The sequence below is a fragment of the Pinus tabuliformis genome, chromosome 5_2, assembly GCF_031772625.1.
Source record: "Pinus tabuliformis cultivar Carrire ecotype Pingquan chromosome 5_2, CPIR1, whole genome shotgun sequence".
NCBI lineage: Eukaryota > Viridiplantae > Streptophyta > Pinopsida > Pinales > Pinaceae > Pinus > Pinus tabuliformis.
In genome coordinates this window covers 142,649,381-142,665,174 of record NC_142306.1, presented here as the reverse complement: position 1 = coordinate 142,665,174, position 15,794 = coordinate 142,649,381, and positions in this window count along the sequence as shown.

Here is a 15,794-nt window from a genome sequence, read left to right as displayed (position 1 = left end):
GTTGTTGAGGTAGCTCCACAGTTCTGATTGTGGGTAGATTTGTCTTAGAGATAAAAATTCTAGCAAAGGGAGTTTTGGGTAGAATTGTTAGTCAGCAAATGGTTCGAGAAGAGAACCATAGAGCTTGTGTTTCGGCTCTGTACACATGGACAGTACAGAAGGAAGCCTTTAGTGCCACTGTGAACGTGAAAGAGCATAAAGGTGTGAGTGGAGTTAAGTGAAGGTGAGAGTTGTGGCAAAACAGCGAAGGACCAGATCCTTTGAAGAAACCAGAACCACAGAAGACATTGAAGAAACGGTGTAAAACCAAAGTAAAGAGCTGCAGGGGTAGAAGAGGACAAATTCCCTTGAACGTGGTTGAAGTCTCGTAATTGATCTTGACCATCGATCGCAAAAGTCAATGCCACGTCACAGTCAGCTACGGGATTAAGCTGATTGATAACCTGTGTGCTAGTTGAAGGGCCGCAGATCGTAGGATCTTAAAGCCTCGTCATCCAACGAATATCGGGCCGTAAAGAGATTGAGATTTAATGGCAAGGGCAGACCCAAACTTCTATAGATCGAGTGTTTATAATTCTCATCGGGTCTGAAAAGACGTTAAACGTCACGTATGTTTTCCACTCGATATCATTGTGGACCGTTGGATTAAGCAGATCTTGATCAACAGTTATAAAGCGTCGGGAAACCTATTGATCGGGAAGAAGTACAGCTGTCAGATCGAGAATAAGATTGACGGTGGAGATTGAAGCGATAAAGAAATTGGAAAAGGTGGAACCAAAGAGGTTATAGGTGTGGTTTCATTTTATTTGAAGTCCAGTTGTGATCACATATCGCATGCGAGAGGTGATGAAAGACATGAAGGTTTGATGCGATATTGCGACAACCGTTGATCTAGTGAGTGAAATCAATGGTGGGAAAGGCTGTCGCATATTGCAATTCAAGAGCTCCGAAGGCATACTCTATTGAGTTATAAGGTTTCGCGAAAGGATTAACCAAGGTTACCATAAAGGGTGAAGGGTTGAGTATAGAGTCCTGATAGAAGGATTAACGAAGTTTTAGACTATATAAAGTCTAATGAGATGTTTCTACATGGGTACAAATGAAGGGCCTTAAACCTTAGCTTATGAAGGTTTGACCACTCAGGACATTGATATTCCTAGGACAGATGAGAATATGCATTTTATATGCATACTGTGGGTATAGCGGGTTTTACCGGCATCAAATCACAACCTTAATTATATTGTTTGTTGTACTAGTTTCTCTTGCTACTTCCCTTTCTACTCGCTTCAACTGTATGTCCCTATCTATGAATAAAATATCCTTGTGGGACTCCTCGATCTTTGGTAGATAGACTTTTCTACCTTCTTCAGATTCCTGCCAAGAAATAAACTCTATAATCCTCTTATTTACCTCTTCATATTCTAATCTCTGATCAACCATTTGATTGGTTAATGCATCACTTGTTTCACATTATGGATTGATCAATGAGATTTTTTGGCAGAATACCTCTTATTGTTGTGACAACAGAGAATTTAGTTCAAGTGCTTCTTTAATGAATTCCTTTGTTTGAGGGTTGTCTTTGAGTTTATCTATTACAATCTACATTTGATGAATCTGCGAGTTATTCTCTACGATGTCTGCTTGATGTTGTAATCTCATTTGCTCAAAATCTTTTTTAAGTTGTGCCATCTGCATCTCTACTTGTCTATTGGTGCTCTATCTTCCCAACTCAAGTTTTTGTTCCAACAGTTGAAATCTTTCTTCTTTTTCTTTAAGAAAAAGCCAAACTTCTGCTGCCTTATCAATTATTTCAGTTGCATAGGTTCCTGCAAATTGTGATAGATTTGTAATATTTTCAGATGGATCGATGGGGGTGTCTTTCCATACTACCTCCATTGATTCATTTTCAAGAGTTGCTGCTATTGTTGCATCGAATTTCCTTCTATTCCTTTGCCTCTTCACTACAGCCTTATGTGTTGGCCTGTAGAATATATCCAGTGGGGGTATTTCCTCAATATTTAAAACAATCTCTGAAGTTGGGTAGGACGGGATGATTTCAATATCTTGAGTAGTTGTAACTCGTATTATTTTTTCTGGGTTTATAACCTGCTGAGTCTGTTTAGGAGTCTGAAATCCAGATGTTCCTTTAAGACTTGTCTCTGTCTGCAGCACTTGGAGCTTTTTATTAAATCACTCCCATTCTTTATCCAGATGAATGACTTTGATCTTATTTGAACCTGTGTGGAGTCAGTCTCCATGTGTTCCTCAATCGGGGCCTTTTTTGTAGGTTTTAACCCAGTACATAAATTACCTGCATACGAATTCTAAAACACATAAAATAAAAAATGCGAGAGCATAAAACATAAAACACATATACATAGAGATTTTCCCTTGGATCCCAAAATCGGGACTACCAGCTTGATTTTCCATTATTTTCCTTTCAATGTTATAATACATATTTATACATGCCAAAGCATCCAATACCATGGACCGAAAACCATCGCGTCCAAAACCATGTGCGAAAATCATGCACAAAACCATAGGTGGGTCTGCCCAACCTAACATAGGTTCCAAAACCAAAAGTGGGGTTACCTGCACCCCTCAAACTCGTTGTGACCCCCCCGCTATGCAATCAGTGCAAAGAAGGGGGGGCTCCGCCCCCCCCCCCCCCCCCCCCCAACCCCCGGTTAACACAACCCAACATTCTACCACTTGTTATTTTCTTTCCACAGGTGGACACAAGAGAGCTTAGTCATTTATCCAACCCTGCAACGCCCATTGTTTCTCTACACCAAGAGAACTTCTCAAAGCTCATAGATTTTGTCAATGCATCTGCAGTATTCTTCAAAGTGTCCACCTTTACCAACAACACCTTTTTGTCTTCTATCGTATCCCTCACAAAGTGATACTGAACATAAATGTGCTTTGTCTTTGAATGATATGCAGGGTTCTTTGCCAAGAAAATTGCACTTTGGCTGTCACAGTCTATCCTTATAGCTCCCTGTACTAACCCCATACTTGAACACAATCTCTGAAACCAAACTACTTCCTTGCTTGCATGAGTGGCTGCCATGTATTCTGACTCTGTAGTTGATAGTGCCACTACAGATTGTTTCTTACTCATCCAACTGACTGCACCTCCAAATAGGTTAAACACATACCCACTTGTAGATATTCTCTGATCCAGATCTCCAACCTAGTCTACATCAAAAAAGACATGGATATCCAACACTCTGTCCAATCCTGGTCTTCCTTGGTAGCACAAACCATAATCACTAGTGCCACACAAATACCTGAAAACCCGCTTCACTGTTGTCTAATGATCCTTTCCTGGTTTTGACATAAACCTGCTCAATACTTCCACTGCATGTGCAATGTCTGGTCTAGTACATACCATTGCATACATCAGGCTACCGACTGCACTTGCATATGGAACACGGGACATGTCCTCTTCCTCTTCTTGTGTCTTGGGACACTGTTCAACAGATAACTTTACACCTACAGGAATAGGAACCTTCACTAGTTTACTATCCTTCATATTAAATCTCTGCAATATTGTCTCGACATACTTCCTCTGGTTTAACCAGAGCTTCCTCATTGCCCGAACTCTTTTAATTTCCATGCCCAAAATATATTTTGCAGCACCAAGATCTTTCATGTTGAATTTGGAGGACAATTGGGTCTTCAAATCTTGGATAATTTCTTTGTCATTTCCAACCAACAACATATCATCCACATACAAGACCAAATAAATAACATGATCACTACTTAATTTAAAATACACACAGTGATCTGCTTTGCTTCTAGTGAAGCCAAGTCCCTATATAAATGTATCAAATTTCTGATACCACATCCTTGGCAACTCTTTTAACCCATACAGAGACTTATTTAACTTAGATACCAGTTCTTTCTTACCCTTCACCGCAAAGCCTTCAGGTTTCTTCATGTAGATTTCCTCTTCCAGATCCCCGTGAAGAAATGTTGTCTTCACATCCATCTGTTCTACCTCAAAATCAAAAGTAGCAACAACAGATAAAAGTAAGCTAATAAAAGTTACCTTGGCAACAGGAGAAAAAATTTCACCAAAATCAATTCCCAGCACCTAGGAATAACCTTTTTCTACCAACCGAGCTTTGTATTTCTCCACCTTTCCTTTTGCATTTGTCTTCTTCTTGAACACCCATTTGCTGCCAATGGGTTTCCTTCCACCTGGCAACTCCACTAGATCCCAAGCCTCATTTTTGTGCAAAGATGCCATTTCATCAACCATGGCCTCTTTCCAGAGTTTTCCATCCTTTAAATCTACTGCTTCCTTCACAGTTCTGGGATCATCATCAGTAATAGATAAAGCAAAATTTGAACAAAAAGTAGATGGACTATAACTTTCTGGCTACCTTCTTTCTCGAACTGATCTTCTCACACCCGGAGTTTGTGGCTCTTCATCTTCTGATTCCTCCTTAGCTGTAGAGTCTGATTCTTCCCCCTTTAGCTCAAACTCTATCTTCTTAGGTTCCGTTGGTTGGACTTCATGTTTAATAACATCTTTCACCTCTCTGAATACCACATCTCAGCTGTACACAACCTTCCTTGTTACTGGGTTCCAAAGCTTATAGCCTTTTAAACCATCCTTATACCTAATAAAGATTCACTTTTCAGATTTACTATCAAACTTCGTTCGTTTCTCCTTTTGAACATGTACATATGCATCACATCCAAATACCCTCAGATGTGAAAGAGAGGGTTTCTTACCAGTCCATACCTCTTGTGGAGTTTTATCCTCCAACACTGATGAAGGTGATCTGTTGACCAGGTAACATGTTGTATCCACCGCCACTGCCCAGAATTCCTGTCCTAACCCAACACCACTAAGCATGCTTCTTACCCTTTCCATCAACGTCTTGTTCATTCTTTCTGCAACTCCATTTTCCTAAGGTGTATATGGAGTAGTCTTCTGTCGTGCTATACCACACTTCTTACAGAATTCTTCAAATTCCTTACTACAAAACTCTCCACCATTATTTGTCCTCAACACCTTTATCTTCTTCTCTGTTTGGTTTTCCACCATAGCCTTGAATCCTTTAAACCTGTCAAAGACTTCAGATTTCTTCTTAAGGAAATATATCCATGTATTCCTTGAGAAGTCATCTATAAATGATATATAGTACATAGACTTACCTAGTGATGGAACCTTCACAGATCCAAACACATCACTATGCACAATCTCTAATATATGTTTCACCCTCTTACCACCAGAGGGGAAACTCACCCGATTCTGCTTCCCATATACACAATTTTCACAAAAATCAAAATCCATAGAGCTATTACTCATACCTTCTACCATACCTTTACCATGAAGTATTCGAAGGCCCTTCTCTCCAATATGTCCAAGTTTTTGATGCCACAGCATGGTTTTCTCTCTAGAGACCACTAGATTTTCTGCTCCACTTTCAGGAACCACAAAACTGTTGCACCCATCAACAACCATGCTACCTTGCAGCTTGTACAAAGTTCCAATCCGAACTCCCCGCATCAATACCAGTGCTCCCCGAACCATCTTGCAGGTATCCTTCTCGAACACTATTTTTACACCTGCATCATCCAACTTGCTTACAGAAATCAGATTTTTGGCCAATGTAGGAATATGCAGAACACCCGGAAGTGTTCTAACCCTTCCACCTTGCAACTTCAACTTTACTTTTCCACAACCAATGATTCTAACCTTCCTATCATCCCCTAAGAAGACATCACCACAATCGTATTTCTCATACTCGCAGAACCACTCTCTATGGGGAGTGAAGTGAAAGGATGCACCTGAGTCAATCAACCATGCCTCATGATCTACATGTGTACTTGAAGAAGCCAAGTACACATCCCCACCTTCATCTGAGGTGGTTTTCACCTCTACAGAAGGAGCATTGTCAGATCCATTTCCTTTATCAGGAGCTTTAGATTTACAGTCCATTTTGTAATGCCCTTCCTTTTCGCATTTCTAGCACACCACCTTTACAAGTTTTCCTGGAGATTTAGATCTCCCTCTAGATTTAGATCTCCCACTCGATGACTTATTTTGTTTTCTATTCTGGGACCATCCTCATATAGACAAGGCATCACCATTCTAGCTCTCCATATTTTTCCGTCTCATCTCCTCCGCCAGCAAGGATGATACTATTTCATCAAACTGCAAGGTAGTTGCATTGCTACCTATTGTAATAACCAGACTATCCCACGAATCTGGTATAGAACACAATAAACTGATGCACTTATCTTCATCTGAAATTTTAATATCAATAGATGCTAACTGACTTACCGCAATATTAAATGTGTTCAGATGCTCTGTCACTGAGTCTCCATCTTTCATCCTCAGGTTATATAGCTTTTTCTGCAGGAACAATTTATTCACCAGAGACTTAGATTGGTACAAAGTCCCTAACTTGTCCCACAAAGCCTTCGCTGTAGCTTCCCCTGATACATTCAACAGTACTGAATCTGAGACACACAATCGTATTGTGCTCTTTGCCTTCCGATCCAACTTCTTCCATTCTTCATCGAACACTCCCGTTGGTTTAGTATCTGGATCTACCATGATCCATTGATCTTTATCCACCAACAGATCCTCCATCTTGAGTTTCCACAACTCAAAACTCTGACCATTAAATTTCTCGATCTCTATCATTCCACTGCTCGCCATCTTCTTTCACCACCATAATCGATCTCGCAGATCTCCCATTGAATAGGGTCTACCACAAGCCTGAGCAAAACCTCTCAACAGCAAAGGTGTCCCCTTGAAGGCAAAACAACTCTGATACCAAATGTAGGTTTTAACCCCGTACATAAATTACCTGCATACGAATTCTAAAACACATAAAATAAACAATGCGAGAGCATAACACATAAAACACATATACACAGAGATTTCCCCTGGATCCAAAAACCGGGACTACCAACTTGATTTTTCATTATTTTCCTTTCATTGTTATAATACATATTTATACATGCTGAAGCATCCAATACCATGGACTGAAAACCATCGTGTCCAAAACCATGTGTGAAAATCACACACAAAACCATAAGTGGGCCCACCCAACCTAACATAGGTTCCAAAACCAAAATTTTATGGGGCACTGCCCCAGACCCCATAGAGTGGGGTTACTTGCACCCCTCAAACCCCCTGTGATCCCCCTGCTACGCATTCGACGCAAGGAAGGGGGGGCTCCGCCCCCCCTCTAAACCCCCGGTTTACTACGTGGGCTAGTCGTGGAAAGAATATAACACAACCCAACATTTTTGGCCGTTTATCCAACACCTTCCTCTGTCTCCTTCTCAGGATCTTTCTTGGGGCTTTCTTCCTTATCCTGAGATTAGTGTTCAGAATCTTCTGAACCTTGAACCGACTTCTCTTGAGATTCCTTATCAGAATTATGCTTGGAACTTTTCTCCAGGCTTACGCTGGGAGTGACTTCTCTTATTTCTTTAATATGCAATAGGTCCAAAGGGACCTTTGTTAGTCTTTTATTCCTATATGTGTGGAAGAGGTTGAGATCTACTGGGTTCAGTTTTATTAATGCTAAATGTAAGACCTGTGAAAATGTCTCAGCTACCTCAAAGAGATCATCAAACTCATCGTCCTCGTGAATAAATTATATAATTTTGACCATAGTAGTGAATTTTCAGGCAACCTTGTTAGGGTCATACTTTCTGCTTGGCACAATAGCCAGATTTAGGGATGTGATGTTCTGTATCTCTTTTTTTGCATGCCAAAAATCATGTAATGTGAAAGCACCACATTGCATCGGGAAGGTCGGCCAAATGGATTTCTTCATTTCTTTGAGGGTTTTTGTAATAGCATCCCCCACTATTTGATAGGAAATCTCTCATGCCAATAATTTATTAGGAACATAAAATGGAAGACCATGTGGAGCTGTAATACTCCAAAAAATTTGACATAAGTAAATAATTCCTCTCCAGACCACCTTGTCACCGGCAAGATGTCTATTTTAGCTTCCTCTGATAGCTTGGGGGCTTTCTTATAAAAAAATGGTTTGGTAAATTGAAAACATAACTCCATGACAAATTTTGTAAAAGTGGGAGATAAATTGTGGTTCCCACAAAGTCTTATGATAAACATGGATGGGAGTAGTGTCTTGTAGAGTCTATTTCCAGCCCATGTTTGGAAAATGTGAAAAAAACACATATAACATCCATCACATATGCACTCATATAAAAAGGAGGGATAACCCGAGAGGAGATAATTATATTGTGTCTGTATTCTCTAATGGACATACCCAAATTGTCTGACAAAATATTGTTCCAGTTCATAATTATGGCATTAACGACCGCATCAATTAATGGAACCCATTCAATAGAAAAATTGGTACTGTTAGCCTTTCAAAATAGCCTACACATCATTGCGGCTGCAAAATTATGCGGGCCTGAAAGAGGTGCAATTGAGTACATACCAATTTTCTCTCGCTTGAACTTACTGTAGCCAGACCTCCAATTTTGCATGGGATCCATCGGTTCTTCATTTTCTTTTGCGAAGTGCTCAATAAAGGATTTATCATACAACTTCTATGGTTCTGGCAGATGGTACATTTGGCATAAATTGTCTCGAGTAAATGACCCCATGACTTCGTGCCTTGAATTCTTGAATGTTATGTAGGAAATGTCCACATTGTCAATGGTCCATCCTACCATATTAGTGTATGGCAAATTTTAGGCCTTGCAACTATTCTGTGTAGGAAATAACATGCTGCTTCAAAATAAGAAGCCTCGGATGACACCTCGACATTTTTTGTTGATTTAATTTCCAGGAACCTTAGGTTTTCTTCCTCTCGTAAATTGTACATTGCTTCCCATGAGGTAGTCCCACCATCCTTGTTGCATGTAGTATTAGAGAATAGTGGAAGCATGTCTGAATCTTCAGACGCAATAGTCTCTGCAATCTTATTTCCTTTCTTAACCATTTTCCCAAGTGTTATTTTCTTCAGAAAATTCATGAAATTTGGGCAATGGAGAAAACAAAATGAAACACAAAGCGACAATGAAAGCGGAAACACAATAACACAGTAAATTCTGAAAGAACATAAGGATGACACTTTTATTTCAAATACGGGTAAAAAAAATATAAATCTTCTCGAGTCGTTAAAAGAGTAAATGCAGTTAAACCTTATTAACTACTCATTTATGTGTGATTTCCTTTATGACTCATCAAAACATGGCATCACAAGTTTCTAAATGATATTTCAAATTGGTATGTGTTAAGTGCAATATCGATCATGTGATTGGGATGAATGGATATATGGAAATATGGCAATATCACAATATTGGAATATCGCAAATCACAAATCGTAATATCGGTGATATCAGGTTATCGGGAATAGATCAATTCAAAGTTGCTTTGGTATTTTGCGATTTTCGATGAGCAGCATACTTTTTGCTTTTTTGAGTGCGTTTCCTTAAATGGATGATTATTCCATTGAAACAACTATTTTGCAATAGGTCGGACTTAATTCAAGTTATAACAATCTTTATTATTTTGTCGGGTCTGGACCACATCGCAATTCATAGTTTTTTATGGTTTGCATTTTTGCGCCTTTGTAAAATCCACGATGCGATTGCGATAAATAATTTATTTTATAAGGAATATTCTAAGCCTTAAGTTTTATAAAAAAAAATTCAACGCTACCTTCAGTCTTTTAAGGGGGGTATTTTATCGCGTTTTGCAAACTTTGACTCACGACTAACCTTTGTTACTTTGGATCTTGCAATTTGCAATAAAGCGAGAATGCCTAGTTATAAAGTGATTTGGCTTAATATCTTAAGTTTGTCTAAGGTTTTATTCTGAATGGTTTTTAAAAGGCAAGCTTTTATTTACTAAGTTTTTTTTTTTTTGAAGGGTCCCCATTTATTAATACAATAGTAACTATTTATATAATAAATGGGGGGGGGGGGTGTTATTGAACAATACAACAATTGATGACTCACTGGAAGAACGATTTATCTCTGTTAATTTTGAAATTTCTAAAACTTTCAAAATAAAGATAGTTTAGGAAATAAGAATTATATGAAATTTAAGATAAGTAATATTTCTCTGAATAAAAAAAACAAACTCACCTAATTATAATTCATTTGATATCCTCTTAAAAATGAAAATTCCTTTGTCTATATCAGTCTTTACTTAGTTTAAAAATAAAGTAGGGGGATTTTGTAGATCAACTTTTAAATGTACTCATTTGTCACAGGTAGAGCCTCTGCTACCAACAGGTGTCCATAGCCTCGACATGGTTACCTTTTAACCAACAATGATTCAGTGTCCCATCCAAATAAGAGTGCAATTTTTAGAGATAAATTCAAAATCATATACTGATTATCCTTTTTTTCTTTTCTTTTTTAAATAGTTTATTATTTTTTTGCAAACTTTTCTTTTTATTACTTAAAATTCATTGTCTTGGTTTGGTGGCCAAATAATGACAATGCCATTCACTGGTTGTAATTCAACTAAACAAGCTAGCTCGTGATGAGATCCCTTGTCCTTTGATTAAAATAATCTCAAGCTATTACCCTGTTTTGGTATGTAGTATTTGTAATGTCAGTCTATTATTTCCCTATGAACATGGTAAGAAGGATCTTGATGAGACCTCTTATCTTTTAAGTTTCGGTATATTTTAGAATTACACTCTAAAAAGAGAAAAGTTTACTAGATGGGGAGAATCATTGACTCCTTAAGAGTTCTAGATGACAATTATTGAGTTGAATATGCTTATCTGCAAAGAGTCTTTACTTTGTTAAAAGATACTTTTCTTGACTGATAGTAGAACAAAAGTTTTTAATAAAGTTGGAGGTTTCTCAAAGAATTAATAATTTTGGTGGAAACAAGAAAATTTTAAAGAGATGGAACCTAGTTAATTTTCAAATGTTATAATTATTTCCTTAACAATCTCCACTTTTAAAAGAGAAAAATTAAAATATTTCAGGAGATTTTATTGTAAGGCCAATAATTATACTATTTCACTTTTATTTTCCTAAAAAAAGTAAAGGCGATAATGTACACGGGATAGAAGAGGTTGTCTCCTATGAAAATTATTTTTTCAAAATCTGCCCATTCATAGGCAGAGAATCTCTCTTGCCTGATAAATCTTGCAATAGAAACGTTGATGGGTCGATTTGTTCTGTAATCTGAAATGGTCCAAGTCACATTCTTTGGAATTTGGTATGCTTACCTTTTTCCTCATGTTCTTTGTCCCACTTCAATAGAAGGTATCCAAGTTGAAATGATTTTGTGCTAACAGAATTTGCATCAAAGGAAGATTTAACTAATTGTTGATGATGGGCATGTATGATTTTGGATTTCTCTCTTTCTTCTTCGAGTTTGACGATTTTTGATTTCCTTAATTGCAAAGAAGAAGGAGTTTCTTCAATAAATTGAACTAGGTCTAGAGAGGGAATAGCTATATTTGCAAGAAGAACAACTTCTTTCCTATAGACCAGATTAAATGGAGAAGTGCCTAGTGAGGTATTCTGTGTTATCTAATATGCCCATAGAGAAAATGTTAAAAATTTATGCTAGTTTCTTTGACTCTGATCAATAGTTCGTTTAATGATCCTAATGAGGTTTTTATTGGTTGATTCTGCTAAACCATTTCCTGTAGGATAATAGTTAGCAGAATGCTTGAGTTTGAAACCTATTTTGAGAGTGAATTATGTCATAGTGTTGCCTATGAAGTAAGATGCATTGTCAAACATCAGGGAATTCAGTAGGCCAAATCTGTTAATGATAAATTGATCAATAAATTCGATAATGTTCTCAGAATTGGCTACCTTTAGTGGAATTTCTTCCACCCATTTAGTAAAGTAATCAGTTGCTGTAAGGATGTATCTATGTTGCTTTGAAGAGTGATGAACGATATCACCTATTATGTCAAGTCCCCATTTCTCAAATGGTTGTTCAATGTTGACTAGATGTAATGGCAATGTAGGTTTCCTTTGTCTTCCAGCAGCAATTTGACAGGGTTTTCACTTCCTTATGTATTCGTGTGCGTCTTTGAACAAAGTTGGCTAGTAATAGCCAGCATGCAGGATTTTATGTGCTGTTTTGTTTCCTCCAAAATGTTCACCAGCTAGTCCATCATGGAGTTCCTGCAAAACCTTTTATGCCTCATATTTTTCAAGGCACTTTAACAAAACAGAGTCATAATTTTTTTTAAATAAAACATCATTGACGATTTGGTATTTCTTTGCTTTCAATCTCAAAGCCCTTTTTCTTTTGTAACCGAGCTGCATAGGGTCATATCCATTTTTTTTTAATAAAATATGAGATGAACATATTGAGATTCAGTATCATTGAGGCTTACCTCCGATATTTGTATATCAACACCTGAATCTTCTTCTGTTAGTAAGTTGGATGCTTTAGCTAAGATTCTGCAAAAACCTTGACCCTTAACAAACTTAGTTGGTCTAATTTCGACATCATATTCTTGCAGTACAGTTACCTAGTTGACCCTTTTATATCCTACATCCCTTTGCACTAGTAATTTCCTTACTACTGAGAATGGAACTATGATTTTGGTGTGAGTTTTAAGGAGAAATGGTCTGAAGTGCTTTATTGACTTAAAAACAACAAAGGCCTGTTTTTCCACAGCAGTGTAATTTAATTCAGCACCTTGTAGATTTGAAATAAAAAACGAGATTGGTTCTTCTATCTGTTGATCATTAAACGGTGTCAAAATGGCAGCATATGATGTTTCTGATGCAAATGTGTATAAAACAAAATGATTGGAAAAATTGGGAGTTGTCAAGGAGGGAGCATTGATAATAGATGTTTGATTAGATCAAATGCTTCTCTTTCATTGTGACCCCACTTGAAAACTGATTTTTTCTTAATCAAAGACTGTAAAGGTAAAACTATTTGTGAAAAGTCAGGGACAAATCTTTTTACAAATTTTATTTGGCCAATGAAAGACTACATTGATTTCTTATTATGGGGTAAGGAGATTTTCTCAATTTCCTTAATCCTTTCTAGATTGATATAAATACCCTTTTTGTATATGACAAATCCTAAAATCTTACCTTCGCTTAAGGAAAAATAAGACTTCTTTGGATTGAGCAAGATCCCATATTTCTTGCATCGTTCAAAGATCTGCTTAAGGTCATTTAAATGGTTGCTTCTCTTCCTGAAATAGACAGTGATATCATCCAGGTCAATAACAACTGATTTTTTAATGAGTCCTTTAAAGCTTATATCCATAACTCTTTGAAATGTGGCACCTGCATTAATCAAACCAAAATTCATTTTTTGATAAACATATGTTCCCAATTTATGTCTGAACGTGGTTGTCAATCTATCATTTGGAGGGACCAGGATTAAGTTATATCTGGAGAATACATCAAGAAAAGACATGAGCTCAGAACCGCCTACTGACTGCAACACTTGTTCCATGGTTGGTAGTGGAAAGTTGTCTTTCTGACATGCTTTATTTAAATTTCTAAAATATATACATATACAAATGTCACCGTTATTTTTCATAACAGGCACTAAATTGGATACCCATTTCAAATGTCTAATAGGAAATATGATTCTGGCCTTAAGGAGTTTATACAGCTCCGATTTTATTTGACTTTCGAGGTTCGGGTGAATTTTCCTTAGTTTCTACTGCATTGGTTTATCATAGAGATGATAGGAATGTTGCGCTGTCTGACAGAGGTATAATAATTTTTGAGATCATAATAATCCTAGGAAAAGATACCTTTGTATTTCTTTAACAATCAAATGAATGATGATATTTCATCAGAGGATAGACCAAGACCTAGATTAATGTTATGAGGCTTGTCACCAGTTCCAAGGTTCACTAATTCAAATCTCGGGGTTGAGCCTTGGATTTTGGTATTAGTTACCTTCTTAAATTTGTCTTTGAGATCATAAAGATCTTCTAACTTGACTACAGATTTGGGTATTGGATTTTCATCAATGTGCTGCTTTAACTAAATGTCATGCTCATTTTCATCTATGATTTTGTCATCATATGATCCTTCTGATGTTAGAAAATCTACAATATCATAATCATCGTTGAAGACTCGCCAATTAGTGAAATTTTCAGGAATGGATGGTCTAAAAACTAATTCAATGGAAAATCTATCAGGACTATAATCCTCAGATGGTATGAGTTTTGATGCAACATTAGCTAATAGATCAACACTAGCATTTTGCAGTCTAGGTACAGGAGAAATATTAAATGCCAAAAAATGTGATGTAAGATCCTGGATTAATAATTGATAATGCTTAAGATGTCCATAAAGGCAGTGAATAATATTTCTTACATGTTTAATGACAATTTCCGAGTCTCCAAAAACCTGCATATATTTGATGTTGAGGCCAATTGCTTTGTATAATCCTTGAACCAATGCCTCATATTCTGCGGTATTATTTGTACATTCGAATTTTAATCTGCAAGCTAACATGGTCTTTTCTTCTTCTGGGATGATTAAAATGCAACCAGATCCTGCACCATCGTTAGATTTGAAACCATCAAAGTATATAGTCCAAAATAATGTTTTAACTATAGGTTTATTTACAATTTTTTTGCACTTGGAAGCATCTGTTTGAGAGAAATTTTCAATCTGTGAGGTGATAGTATTATCCAAAAAGGGATACTTTTGTGCATTAAAGTTCCCTAAAAATGACTTAGCCAAATGATTACCATTAATGTTATTATTGAATGCTAATGACTCATTATCACCTTCAAATTTAGTTGCTGTATGTTTCAGGTGTTTCTCTTGGTCAATTTGAATTTGATTTGGCTTTCCATTGTAGGGAAACCACATGTGAGACCAATCTATAGAAAAATATCCATGGAGTTTCTCGGACCAGTCTCTACTTAGAATTAGACCGTAGAATTCAGGAATATCAACGACCAATATATCAATTATTTGACAGACTTTGGGATTTGAGGAAAGTCGAATGCTAACTGAATTTATTTCCCCTAAGACCTCTACCTTGGTTATGTCAAGTTGTACTATGTGAACAACAAACTTTTGAGGAGTGACGTTTAACTTAGCATAGACTGTTGTTGGCATTATATTAGAAGAGGCTCCTGAGTCAATCAAACAATTATGAAGGTTCCTATTGAAAATTTCATAGGTTAAGAGGAAAGGAGGTGTGTGTGAATTAGATCTATCACCGATTAGGATGAAATCTGTAGGATCGACTTTGTTTGAAGAAGTGGGGGGTTTACCCATGCCTTTAGCAGCTTGAGATACAACAACAACAAGTAGGGGAGAAGTAGGAACTGCATTTAGTTCTCTAAGTAGTATTTTATGTTGTTGCTTCAGTTTGCTTATTTCATGTAGTGAAATATTGGCCCTAGTTTATTCATGTTTTGCACAATGTTATACTCCTTGGTATCAATAACTACTAGGGTCTTTGATGTAGATGGAATATTTGATGAAGATGGATTTGTTGTGAAGCCTTAGGAGAAGACTTTTTTCTAATTGCTTTTTCCTTAGCAAAAGGAGTTGGAGTTTTCTGCTTTTAATTTGACTGAGTTGTATTAGGAGGCCCTTTGCTTCTGGTGCTAATGGGCAAAGCTTCTTGTTCTTCTTTATTTGAAAGGATAAAGTCCCACATCCCATTTAGTTCAACTACTTCTTCTTCTTCAGTTTCTTCATCGGTCATTATGGTTTCTTCTTCCTGTTTTTCTAAGTCAGACTCAACATTAGATATTGTATTTGGTGGATGAGAACTAGAAGACTGATTCCTCTTAAAATATATAAAAGGTTTTTTGGCAGAAGCGGATTCAACA